The sequence below is a fragment of the Anastrepha obliqua genome, chromosome 5 (assembly GCF_027943255.1).
Source record: "Anastrepha obliqua isolate idAnaObli1 chromosome 5, idAnaObli1_1.0, whole genome shotgun sequence".
NCBI lineage: Eukaryota > Metazoa > Arthropoda > Insecta > Diptera > Tephritidae > Anastrepha > Anastrepha obliqua.
The window spans coordinates 103056848-103068875 of NC_072896.1; positions in this window are offsets into that span (position 1 = coordinate 103056848).

Sequence of the window (12028 nt, forward strand, 5' to 3'; positions counted from 1 at the left end):
GTATTTACTTTTTTTCTGCTAGCAATAGTAATTTATGAATCAGAATTATTTAGAAATTTTAATGCTTCAGTAAAGCGTTTTGCAAAATCAAAAAAAAAAAAAAAATATTTAATAATAGTAATTTATATAAAAATAGTAAAAAATAGCGCTTGGAAAAATTTCCCTCTGATTGATGAAAGTAAAATTTCAATGGCAGAAAAGAATCAAAAATGCTTTGAAATTCCTATATTTGTGTTTTCTTTGACTTTCTAAATACTCACTCTGGGTGGATTTTGAAAAGCTTTATAAGCATTAAAACGTATTTAGAGAATAATATAAAGTTCTTACTACTTCTCAAATCATATACGAGTGGCTTGTAAGTTAAGATGAGAATGAAAGCTTTTCGTCATGCAAGGATATAACTTTGCAATAGTAAATTGCTGCTAAATTTGTACCTATATAACATTTTGGTACTTTCAATTTGAAGCCAAGTGAATGGATTATGAAATTTTTTTGCAAAGTTCGTAATGCATTAAATACTTAATATTTTCAAGGTCATAATTCATTTAATCGAATGCTTTAAGGAATAACGAACCTTTCGCTCTGTTCGGTTATGGGCTATCAATTTAATTTGAGGTTGAACTAATTTGCTGTCTTATTTATTTTGCGCTTATTGGCTCTTGCTACTGTCGAGCTGAGTCTCCTTATTAACTAAAAAATACTGCTCAGGTAAACAAAAGAGGAATGGTAGCTGTTCGTAGACAAAATTTTCATAGCTCTCGTTTTCTCGTCTTTCAAACCTGCACTCAATGATGCTGAGAATAAATCGTCAATTCTGTTTTGCCTGTCGGTGTGTTTGACGGAGCGAAGGCAGATATCATCTATAACAATTAGAAATAATAAAGGAGACAATAAGCAGCCTTGTCGTATGCCAGGACTGGTGAGAGTGCTTTCCGGAAAGTTGTCGTTGTGCAGAATTCTTCACTTAAAGTTAGTATAGTGCGCGCGTATTATTGCTACCAACTTCGCCGGAATTCTTCAATGATTTGTGGTGTGTTGATTTGGTCTGCAGAGGAATGGTTGCTTCTGAAACCTGCTTGCTGTTTTTCCAAGGTATTGTCTATGGAGGTTTTGATGCGATTTAACACACATTTAACGATCGTAGACGACTTTGAGAGCAACACTAATCTTTTGTAGTTTCTGCCTCTCTATGGCAGGAGGACTAAATTACCTTGTAACCAGTCATCGGGAAGTTTTCATTCGTCTAAAATTCTCTGCTCTGGGCAAGTCTTAAAAGTTTCAGCTGGTAGACCGTCTTAATCGGCTGCTTCATTGCTTTTCAGAGCTTTTATTGCAACGAATATCACTTGCGGTGAGGAATTATGGCATAAGGATTCCAGCTGCGGGCTATCTGAGCCATTTTTTTGGTTCCGAATTTCACCGTAGTGTTCACTCCGCCGCTTCATTTGCCCCTTTTGCAGTTGCATTGCATTTTTCCTCCTTTTAATTAATATGTGAGTGTCTAGCCGAAAGAGTAAACTTTTTTGTTTTAAACGAGCCATCGAGGCTGCTCTGTCCATTGATGAAAAAAAGCAGTGATCAGATGAAGCAAAGTCTAGTGAATAAGTCACATCAGTCAGCTTTCCGCTGCTACCAACTCCATGGTACACTTTGGTGGGAGAGATGCAGCATTTCGCCGTTGACAAATCGTATTGCGTCCTTAGATATGCTGAGTTTGTTTGGAGTGAAACATGCTTCCGTTTCGCTTTTTGTCGCTCATAGCGTTGTCTTGTTAAAGTTTTAGGTCTGCCGTAAATACAGCTCTCCGTCATATTCTGGACCAAGCAATGCTGTACTCAATGCTTTTGGACTCCTAACGGCAGCTACGGTAAAAACCGTTTAGCGAAAGACCTATCCCATTGGCGTGGGTTCCCATTAAGCTGTGACCGCTGATGATCACCATTACTTGATGTAGGAAAGGATCCTTAAAAAAGCAGTTTCCTTGCTTTTTTTCATTGTAATTAGGCCTGATGCGATGCGCCATCTTTCATGTGATTTCTGCAGCTCGACTTTTGTTTGCTAAACGAACTCCTACCTTAACTATACTTTTGTCTGGTTTGTCTAGCTTGCGGCTATAGATGCTAAATAATGTCTTTGTGCACTATTTATTTAAGAAATGAATCTCTAATTAAATTGCATAACAAAAACATTAATGATTGTTGGCAAAGTTATTATCCAAATGTCTGCGCAAGAAAGTGTTGAAGAATGCCTATATATATGTATGTATTAGTAAGTGTATGTACATACACATATGTAGAATTCAGTCATGCATTGGCATGAAACAGCATACATCGTACAAATGGGTATAGGTGTGGAATGTTGAATGTGTATAATGAAACTACAATTACAGTATTGGCTAAAACACAGGCACCTATTTGTGCTTTTTTCATATTATAATTTTTTTTATGAATTGTTTTGGCATCATTTTTTTATTCATTATCAAACAAAGGATGTCAGCATTTTATTGTTAAAAAGTGAGGAAGATTAAGTAAAAGATATTAAGCCGATATGTAAGGAAAAGGAGCACATCTCGACATTTTAGCATGGAAAGTATCCGTTTCGATATCTTCTTTGTGATTGGCGAGATAACCGCTTAAGCGATTTTGGACGAGTTTTACCGAGCGCGCCAGTGATTTATTTTTCGTGCTAACCGGCGCCGGTTGGACACACCAAGTCAAGCCAAGTCCTTTTCCATCTGATCTTTTCAACGCAGGGGGGGCCTTCCTCTTTCTCTGCTACCACCAGCTGGTACCGTATCGAAACATTCAGAACCGCACCATTGGTATCCATTCGGACTACATGATCCCGTAAACGAAGCCGCTGGATCTTTATTCGCTGCGCTATGTCTATGTCGTCGTAAAGCTCATACAGCTCATCGTTCCATCGACTACAATACTCGCAGTCGCTAGTCGCTCTGATATCAAACGTAAAACGGATGACCGAATGGCGTAGAGTCGAATTGTAACGGAAACAATGGTTTACTCCGAACTGCGTTGCTTTGATGTTGATGAAGCATCATCAAATCATATTGTTGTCGCCACCGTTCTTGACTGTTTTTTTTTGTGAACCGCGTTGAGAACTGTTCCCTTTAAGAGGTCTGTCATTACGCCCAACATCATTTAAAGTAAATTTATTTTTGTTTTATTTTCTTCAATGTACATATGTTATACAATTTTTTCACAACCTTTGGTCCATGCCATGGCTTGGGCTCTAGAGCAAAACTGGTCCTCCTTCTTAAATTTGCTTATTTCAACAGAGGAACTTTGCTTCTGCTTGATACTACGTTGCTGATCTGAGCTGCAATGACCTTTGGTGACTTAAGAGAATCCCTCTTGGCAAGAGTCAAAATTAAATTACTAGTAGTGTAAGTCGTTTTTTTTTCTGTGGATTTTGTTGTTCTGTAAATTTTTTGAGCCAAATTTTTTGAGTACATTTTGGGCCGTCCAAGTGACTCAGCGATAGGTTAGGTTAGGTTAGTTAGCCATGTTGCTTTTCTAAGGCAAGACACTCGGTGGCCCTAAGGCCCATTGTATTACCTGCATTTGATTTTCATCCCCTAAGTAAGTTGCTGAAACGACTTAGACCTTTTCAAGAAGGTTAGATTGTGACAGTTTACAAATTTCTCAGGTTTTCAAAGAAATAATCGCCAAGATATTTGGCAAGGCTCCGTTGAAGTGCAGGACATTCACTGAGGTAGTGTTGTACCCACTCAATTTCTTCTTATTCTTCACAACTCTTGCAGAAGTCCTTGTGAGGTACACCCGATATAATACCTGTTATATAGTAATACAGTTGAGGAAGCTGGTAGTTGATCTGTTGAATCCAAGCGGACATTTTGTCCTTTTAAGATTGGCTTCCGCGTTTGCAAGTATACGTTTATACGATTAATTTGTACAATGTTTTTTTTTTTTTTTGGTTTCAAAGGTACACAACAAGTCTCCTCTCCTTAACCGTTAATACTGCGTATGGTCCATTTTTCAGTTTAATTATTAGTTATTAAATGAATTGTCTAATTCGCTACTTGCGCTAAATTCAATATTTTTCACTTAATACCTATTTTAGTCGCCACGCAAAATTACGCTTTATGAAAATAACTGAATTTGTGCAACTAATAACACAACTTAATATAACGGCTCTTTTAAATTCACAAAAGCGGTGATGCCACTTGTTAAAAAACCGATATTTCAATGATAGCTTTAAAATACTTCCGAGTGCAATAAGGAAATTGTCATGTAAAGGCAGCGTACCTATTTTATTGACCATATGTATGTAATGTAATGTCCATATGTATATTGAGTTCTTTGTTTTTGAATTGGGCATGTACTGAAAAAAGTATTCTGGTAAAATTTCAATGCATTTACTTTTCAACTTAATATTGATAATACTTATATGTTCCATAAAATTTCACTAGGCGAATGCTTAAGTTTTGCCCATTACTGCCCAAGTGTATGTACTCGTATAAAAGCGCACAAATAAATTTGCTTGAGACTCGAGCAAAGAGTTCAAAGGCAATACCAGTAGAAAGTTATTTAAATACTTAAGATTCTTCTATAAGTCGGTATTTGTATGTATTTATATAGTACACATACAATAATAAATATATGCAAATGTACTCAAAGAAGCCACAGATGTGGGTGTAATTGTATGGCTTTCAACTACTTCTTAAGTTGACTTCTGCGTGAAATCTTCTTCGCTGCATTCTATATATGTCTGTATGCACATACGAGTATACAAAAGCAACTGCACATCCAACAGTGCATTTTGCCACTTGGTCTTATCTTCTCTTTACGTCAACTTAATGCCCATCTTCAAGCGTCCAGCAACAGTAGCAATTTTAATTAACTGTGTACACACATACACACAAGTAATTTGCATAACAAAAATTATACTTATATAAATTTCTTGTTACATGTTATGCTGAAATTTTCTGGTTAAACTGACAAATCAAAAGCAATTCCATATACTCGTATGTATGTATGTGTGCGTAGAGTTTTATAAAGCGATATAACAAAAGGAAAATTTTATGGAATTTTGACATCTTCTTAGTTATGCAGCTTCTTGAACTTTTCATACCAACGAATATCTATGAAAATTAAACATATACTTGTCTAAGTACAGTAGGAGCAAAAAATGTCGAACATTCGATAAATATTTAAATGGTGTATTTTATGTGCCTATACATATATATACATACAGTCTGTGTTAGAAGAAAAGAACCGGGTTTTTTGTAACTTAAAGATATATTTCGTTCTGCTTTTTGCTTCTCCCACGGGCTCCCAAGGGATACGACGCCAGCGCTAACTTAGGTTAGTGTCATCAATTTTCCTGTATACGCAACCAAACAAAACTGAGTGAGAAGTACGCGAAGCGTTTCGAGGCGGTATTATTATGCACTCATTCGAAAGGGGCCGAAATTATCTTACGCCTTCCCTATCCCCAAAAGCCAACCCCATTGAAAATGTGTGGGCAATTATGAAACGCATATCGCCGGAAAGCCAGTCCAACTCGTACGTTAAGTTCGCGAAATCTGGTCCTATTTGTGGACGAGCTACGCACAAAAGCTGGTTCAAAGCATGCCGAGAGGATGCCAGGCTATACTAGACAACGACTCGTAGTTTTGTACATACTTTAATGTAAAAACAAAACTTTAAATATATATCTTTTATACTCCATGAATAATTGTGGTTCCTTTGACACAGACACAGATAAGGTAACGCAATATTCACACAACTCAACAAAAATATGATGGTAACCTAATACGTGGGAAACGCATAATCAGCAAAATACCGGTCACGTTGCAAACACATGGGCTTAGCTTTTAGAATTTGTTTTAGAATTAAAATAATTTGTAAGGTCAGTTGTAAAATATTAGGCAACAAATACCTCGTCCGGAACATTTTTCTTTCTTAGCCATCAATGCCGGGTAGTTTTGCTTAACAAAGAGCATCACTGAAAAACTACTACCTCGATCTTAACATTTTATTTTTCTATTGGAAAGCCTATAAAAAAAAATTTTTTAAATATACATACATACGTTTGATAGCATGGGTATCAATGCAAATAATTTTAAGAGAAATCATTTGAAACATTTTTGGATAGCGTTGCCACCTGAATATTATCGCGAAAATTGCAATTTATACATTTCACTTGAATACTAAGATATAAAGTATGTATTGATGTGTTTAAACAAGCTTTATTAAAGAAATATTTTAGTTGATGATGATGTTGCCACTTACTTTTTGTTTTTTGAATTAATTTAAGATTTTGTTTTACAAAAATATATTAATTGCAGAAGAATATATAAGCACATATCAGGAGAAAAAGCTTTAATATAAAAAAAAATTTGAAATGACGTTGCCACTTAATTTTAAAGATTAATTTTAACCAGAATCAAAATTCAATTATAGGTGAGGTTATGGGTATGTTCAAAATTAACAACAAAACCTTAATTAGTTTTTTTATGTATAGCGTTGCCACCTATTTATTAAGACGCAAATAGTGAATAGTAGTATAGATGAATTCAGTTCTGAATGTAGGTATAACCAAATTATGATTGAGAACATTTTAATTAAAACTTATTATATACTTTGAACGTCATTGCCACCTCGTTTTTAATTCAGAAATTATTGGAGTTGCTTTATAAATAAAATAATTTTTTATAATAGGACTATGAATAAGTTCCTTGCGGTTTTTTTCGAAATTTGAAACTTATTATAATTGGCGCTTACACCCTTAATTGGGAGTTTGGCCGAGCTCCTTCTCGAATTTATAGTGTGCGTCCGCCGTAGTCGAAAGGTTGGCGCGTGACTACTGTTCGAGATTACTACACAGGGTCGATTCACCATGTTTCACCATCAAATAATAGAACAAGTTTTTTTCTAATAGCGGTCGCCCCTTGGCTCAGAGTGTATTTATGCCATGAAAAAGATCCTCATAAAAACATTCTGGAGTTCAGAGTCTTAGAGACTTCAAAAAATATTTCATCGAAAAGCAACTTTTTTCAATGAATCATAAAGATATTGGAGGAGCTAACTTCATTTTCGGAATGTGAGCTGGGTTAATGCGAGCATCTCTTAGAACTTTAGTTCGAGCAGAATTGGGTCACCTAAGTGACTTAATTTTCGATGATCAAAATTATATCATAAATACAGGGGGAGCCATATAGCGTTTGCTTTTTGAACCACCTATTTTTTTGAGAATGGTAACACAAATGACATGTCAAATGTGTTCATAATTTACCTAAAGGTTTGACATTTACGAAATGGGACGCTATACGCTTGAACAAAATTGGGAAATATTGAAAACCTATTTCCAAAGTGGTGAGTCTTCTTCTTCTTCCGCGGTTACAGTAAATGGCGAGCGTTACCGTGACATGCTCAACGAGTTTTTGTTTTCAAAAATTGAAGAGGATGACATGGACGACATTTGGTTTCAACATGACGGTGCAACTTGTCACACTGCCAAAGTTACACTCGAACTTTTGGCTACCGTTTTTGAAAACCGAATAATCAGGCGAAGTTCCGATATCAATTGGCCGCCTCGGAGCTGTGATTTGATCCCGTTGGACTATTTTTTGTGGGGAGCCGTTAAGGACAAATGATATGCGAACCATCCAGAGACGATTGATGCTTTAAAATTGGAGCCCAAACAATCGAAAATGTGCTTAAAAATTGGGTTGATCGAATGGCCTACTGTAAAGCCAGTCCTGGCAGTCATATGAGCGATATTATTTTTCATTCATAAATGACAATGCTCAATCTTCAAAATAAAAAAAAAAAGTTTGAAAAAATATTTATTAGTTTGTTTTTTATAGCCGATTCAAAAAGCAAATTTTTCATGGCCCACCCTATATAATAGCACACCTTTACAATAATATTTTATTGACCTTATGGAAAAATTTATTTTATGTTACTTCGTGTCTAAAAATGACTTCTGGCATAAAAAAAGCTATCCAGAATTCGAATTCTCCACCAACTACCAGCTCAGACAAGGCCCAACGCTGTAGATATTTATATCGACGTAGACTAGTGACTTGACTTCCCTTATATATACAAGATATAGTCCATAGATCTGATATTATAGGACATCTGTGAAATACTTTTATGCATATGAGTCATCATCATCATCCAGTGCTACCATCACAATCACGCTCCATGCGATTCGGTTCAATGCGTCGCTTCTTCTAGCGTTTATAAGGCGTAAATCTGCATGAATATCGTCTGCCCATATTATTGGCAGTCTTTCACGCTTTTTATTGCTCATAATAAAAGAGTTGAACCTGTTTTTCGCAATTCTGTTGTAGTCCATCCTGACTCCGGAATGTTTTGACCTAATATCAGCTGTTCGATGTTTTCATTGTATCTGATTCCGTACCATCCATTAGCTTCCTTTACTGGTCAAAATATCTTTCGTCAGATTTTATGCTCAAAGCGGTGAAGGTAGTACTGGTCTTATTAGCGCTCTGTAGATTCTTAGCTTACACAACTTCAATTGTAATTTATTTTTGAGAAGTTTCAGGTGAGCAAAATAACTTGAATTGGTACCTTATAGTCTATCATCCATGACGATTAGGGGATCTGTAGCGCTGTTAAGGTATACACCCTGGTATTTAAAACTCTCGACTTTGTGGCTGACCTCTAGGTTGCCATAGCGTGTGGTGCTTAAAGACCTAATGAGATATTTTGTCTTATCGACATTAACTTTAAGGTCGACTAGCTTTGCTTTAGTTATCAGCTCCAGCGTACCGCCAACAAATGCGCGTTGGTTTCTCGCAACGATTGCAAGGTCGTCAGCATTTTTGGAAAATAGATCGTGAAAATAGTAGATCCAGAGTTGTTGTTGTTGTAGCAGCAGTACTAAGCCCTTTCAGTGGAGTGTATATCACCGGTCGTCTTCGTCTAACTCATCTAAAGGTAGGCCTAGGAAGTTTGCCGTTTCGACAGGTTGGGTCCAGAGGGAGAGGGGTATGAGTGGGTTTAGTGGGACATGTGAAATGGTGGTTAGTATCGTGCGAGGTGTCTTCCCATGCAACATAAGTTTAGTATGTCGGGGTCAATTTTGGATAAGTAGGCTTAACCTGCTACAATATTCCGAACGGAATTGTGTCAGTGTTACGCCAGTGGAGCTCTTTATCTGTTGTAAGTGGCGGTTGGACTCCGATGACGGCATTCGGTGGTCGGAAGCTTAAGAAGGTGGTGATGGTCTCCTGACGTGCCTGGGGGGCGGATCTGGCTCAAACAGGTGTCTGCAAGGATGAAACCTACTGTAGCACCCTAGCAAAAACTGTTAGCTGAGTAGTTTTTTGTGCTCCTTTACCGGGAGTATCTGTGCCTCGTTGTGAAGGTGTTGAAGAAGGGACATCAGGAGGCAGCTCGTCGCTGTCCGAATAGCAGTGGCTTGGTAAGTCTGCAGCTTTATCCACTGCGTGTCACTCGTTCCAAGCAATCAGACAGGCACAGCGTAGTTTAGAACCGCCCGGCCAATTGCCTTAAATGTCAATAGCAACATTTTTTGTCTTTGCCCCAAATACTGCCGGCAAGCGATTTGAGGACCTTGTTGCGATTTTGGACTTTGATGGTAATTACGGTTGTGTGCGCAGAAAAGAAGAGCAAACTGTCAAAGCTTACACCCAAAATTTTAGGATTGTTAACAGTCGGAATTGGTGTGTCATCGACTTTTACCTTGAGCTGCAGTTGGCCTCCTTGTGGGGGGGGGGGGGGGGGGTGAAAGGATACCACCCTGCGGAACATCTTGCTTTGTCTTCCTCTGTTTGGATGTTTGGTCTCTAAAAATCCCTGACGAGTGTCGACCGCTCAGAGTCGATATCGCTGATTACAACATGAAAACATACTAAATTTCACAGTTCTTATAGAATGTACCTACATAGGTAGGTACATATACTGTACCTACATAGGTAGGTACATATACATAGGTACATGGGTACACTTGTGTGTTCATGCATTCCTTTGATTTGTAGACGTCTAGCTTAAATTGAGTTGGCTCTTCATCTACAACTAAAGAAAAATTTAATAGCTGTCAACTTAATTGAAATATGTTAATATTTAATAAATTTAAAGAATTTTTGTGCTTTGAAATCAGCCTCCAAGGAGTTAGTTTGCTCACTCACTTATTATTAACCATAGAGTTGTAAGTATCTACGTGCAAGAATATGACTAGTCTACAAATTGCATTCTATGTAATATTTTGCATACGATTTCTACATCAACAAAACACAAAAAGCTATTAAAATGCAAATTTAATACTCAATGCGTGTAATTTAGTTTAAACAAAGCCAATAGCGATAATTTATGTACTGAAAAGTCGTGAAGGCATAAATAAATATGTGCTGAAATAATATATATAAAAGTGGTAAGGGCCACGCAAACAGAGCATACTCGCCTATGTTGGCTGATAGGTGATTAGCCTTTGGTATAAATATTTGCCATTTTATCAAATTTGATTGCATTCGAAGTAAATAAATCAAGCAAATGAAATTATTTCGGTCACGAAACAATACAAGCCGTTATGTAGATAGCTTTACAGCTGTAGAAGCTTCATACATACACAAAGTAACGCAAAATCAACAACCCTATCGGAAGTTTTATAATTTTTGCAAATGGCGTCATATTTCACACTTGTCATCAGTATACAAAGAGGCAAGCAGTGTAGCGCCGAAAGGTCAAAATAAGAATTTTAATCAAACAAAATTTTTTTTTATTAAGTAAAAAAGTTCTTCAGAACCAAATTGAAGATTAATTTTATCAAATTAATTAATTATTCAAATTAATTTTATTTTATTATTCAATAATGTCCTTATTATAGTGTAAAGGTCAGGTATCTGTAGGGTTAGGTTCACCTGCAATACTTTTGAGTGAACGCCACTGCATTTATTATAATATTATTCAGCTTTGGACCACCAGTGAATATATCCGCTGATCCTAGGTCAATACCCTTTGCCTTATCCCACATAGCTGGTTATTAGAAAGCTCTGAATGGTAATTACAACCAAGAACTCCACTTTCTTGAAGTGCACAGCAGTGCTTATTCCCTACAAATTTATTAATCTGCTAGACTTAGAAAAGTTAAGATCCTAAAGTGGTTCCCAGAGCAGGGATAAAGCGGGCTCGTAGTCGTATAAGTATTTGGTCTAGACACAATACATCACTGGTATTTTTCTCATTGCCAGAAGCTGAGAAATGTTGGTTATCTGCTGTGAAGTATCCTCTGAATAATCGTAACCAGATGTTTTAGTTTTTTAGGTTTTCCCATGCTCCAATTCATTTATTAGCTTATTAGACTTAGAAAAGCTGAGATCATAAAATAATTCATAGTCTAGGGGAACAGCGGCTTCGTAGACGTATTTTACATCCACATAACACATCGAAGGAAATGCGCCAACTGACGATTGTATGAGAAATTGGCTTGAGAAAAGGACTTTGGTAATCGAGTTGAAGTATACAAGCCTCGCTGGGTCTCCTCAAGTTTGTACAATATTTTTGCAGGCAAAAATTGGTGTAAAAATTATAAATCTTGCTTCAGTTTCATAACCTTCTGTACATAGGTAGTTGCCAATAGAATGATTGTAATATTTACTATATCAAGCATCCCACGCTTTTAACTCTAATTTGAATTACTCTATTTGTATCTTAATTTTTGTTATAATTCTGTTCTGAGGTAGTTGACTATGACTGATCGTTCGATTTGCTATTACTTCATTATAGGTCCCTTTGTCATTAAAATTTATTTTCTACTTTTTAGTTCGATTAGCAATAAAAGCGTGCTTTTTAGTTTTTTTAAGCTATATTTTATTTTCTATTTTTTAGTTCGATTAGCAATAAAAGCGTGTTTTTTAGTTTTTTTAAGCTATATTTTATTTTTTAACTATTTTTTATTTTTAGTATATGTAGGTGTTTACGAGTAATATACTATTACACAACCGCACACTAAATACTAACCTCAATGGTGGTGTGGAAACTAAAAATTCCCAATT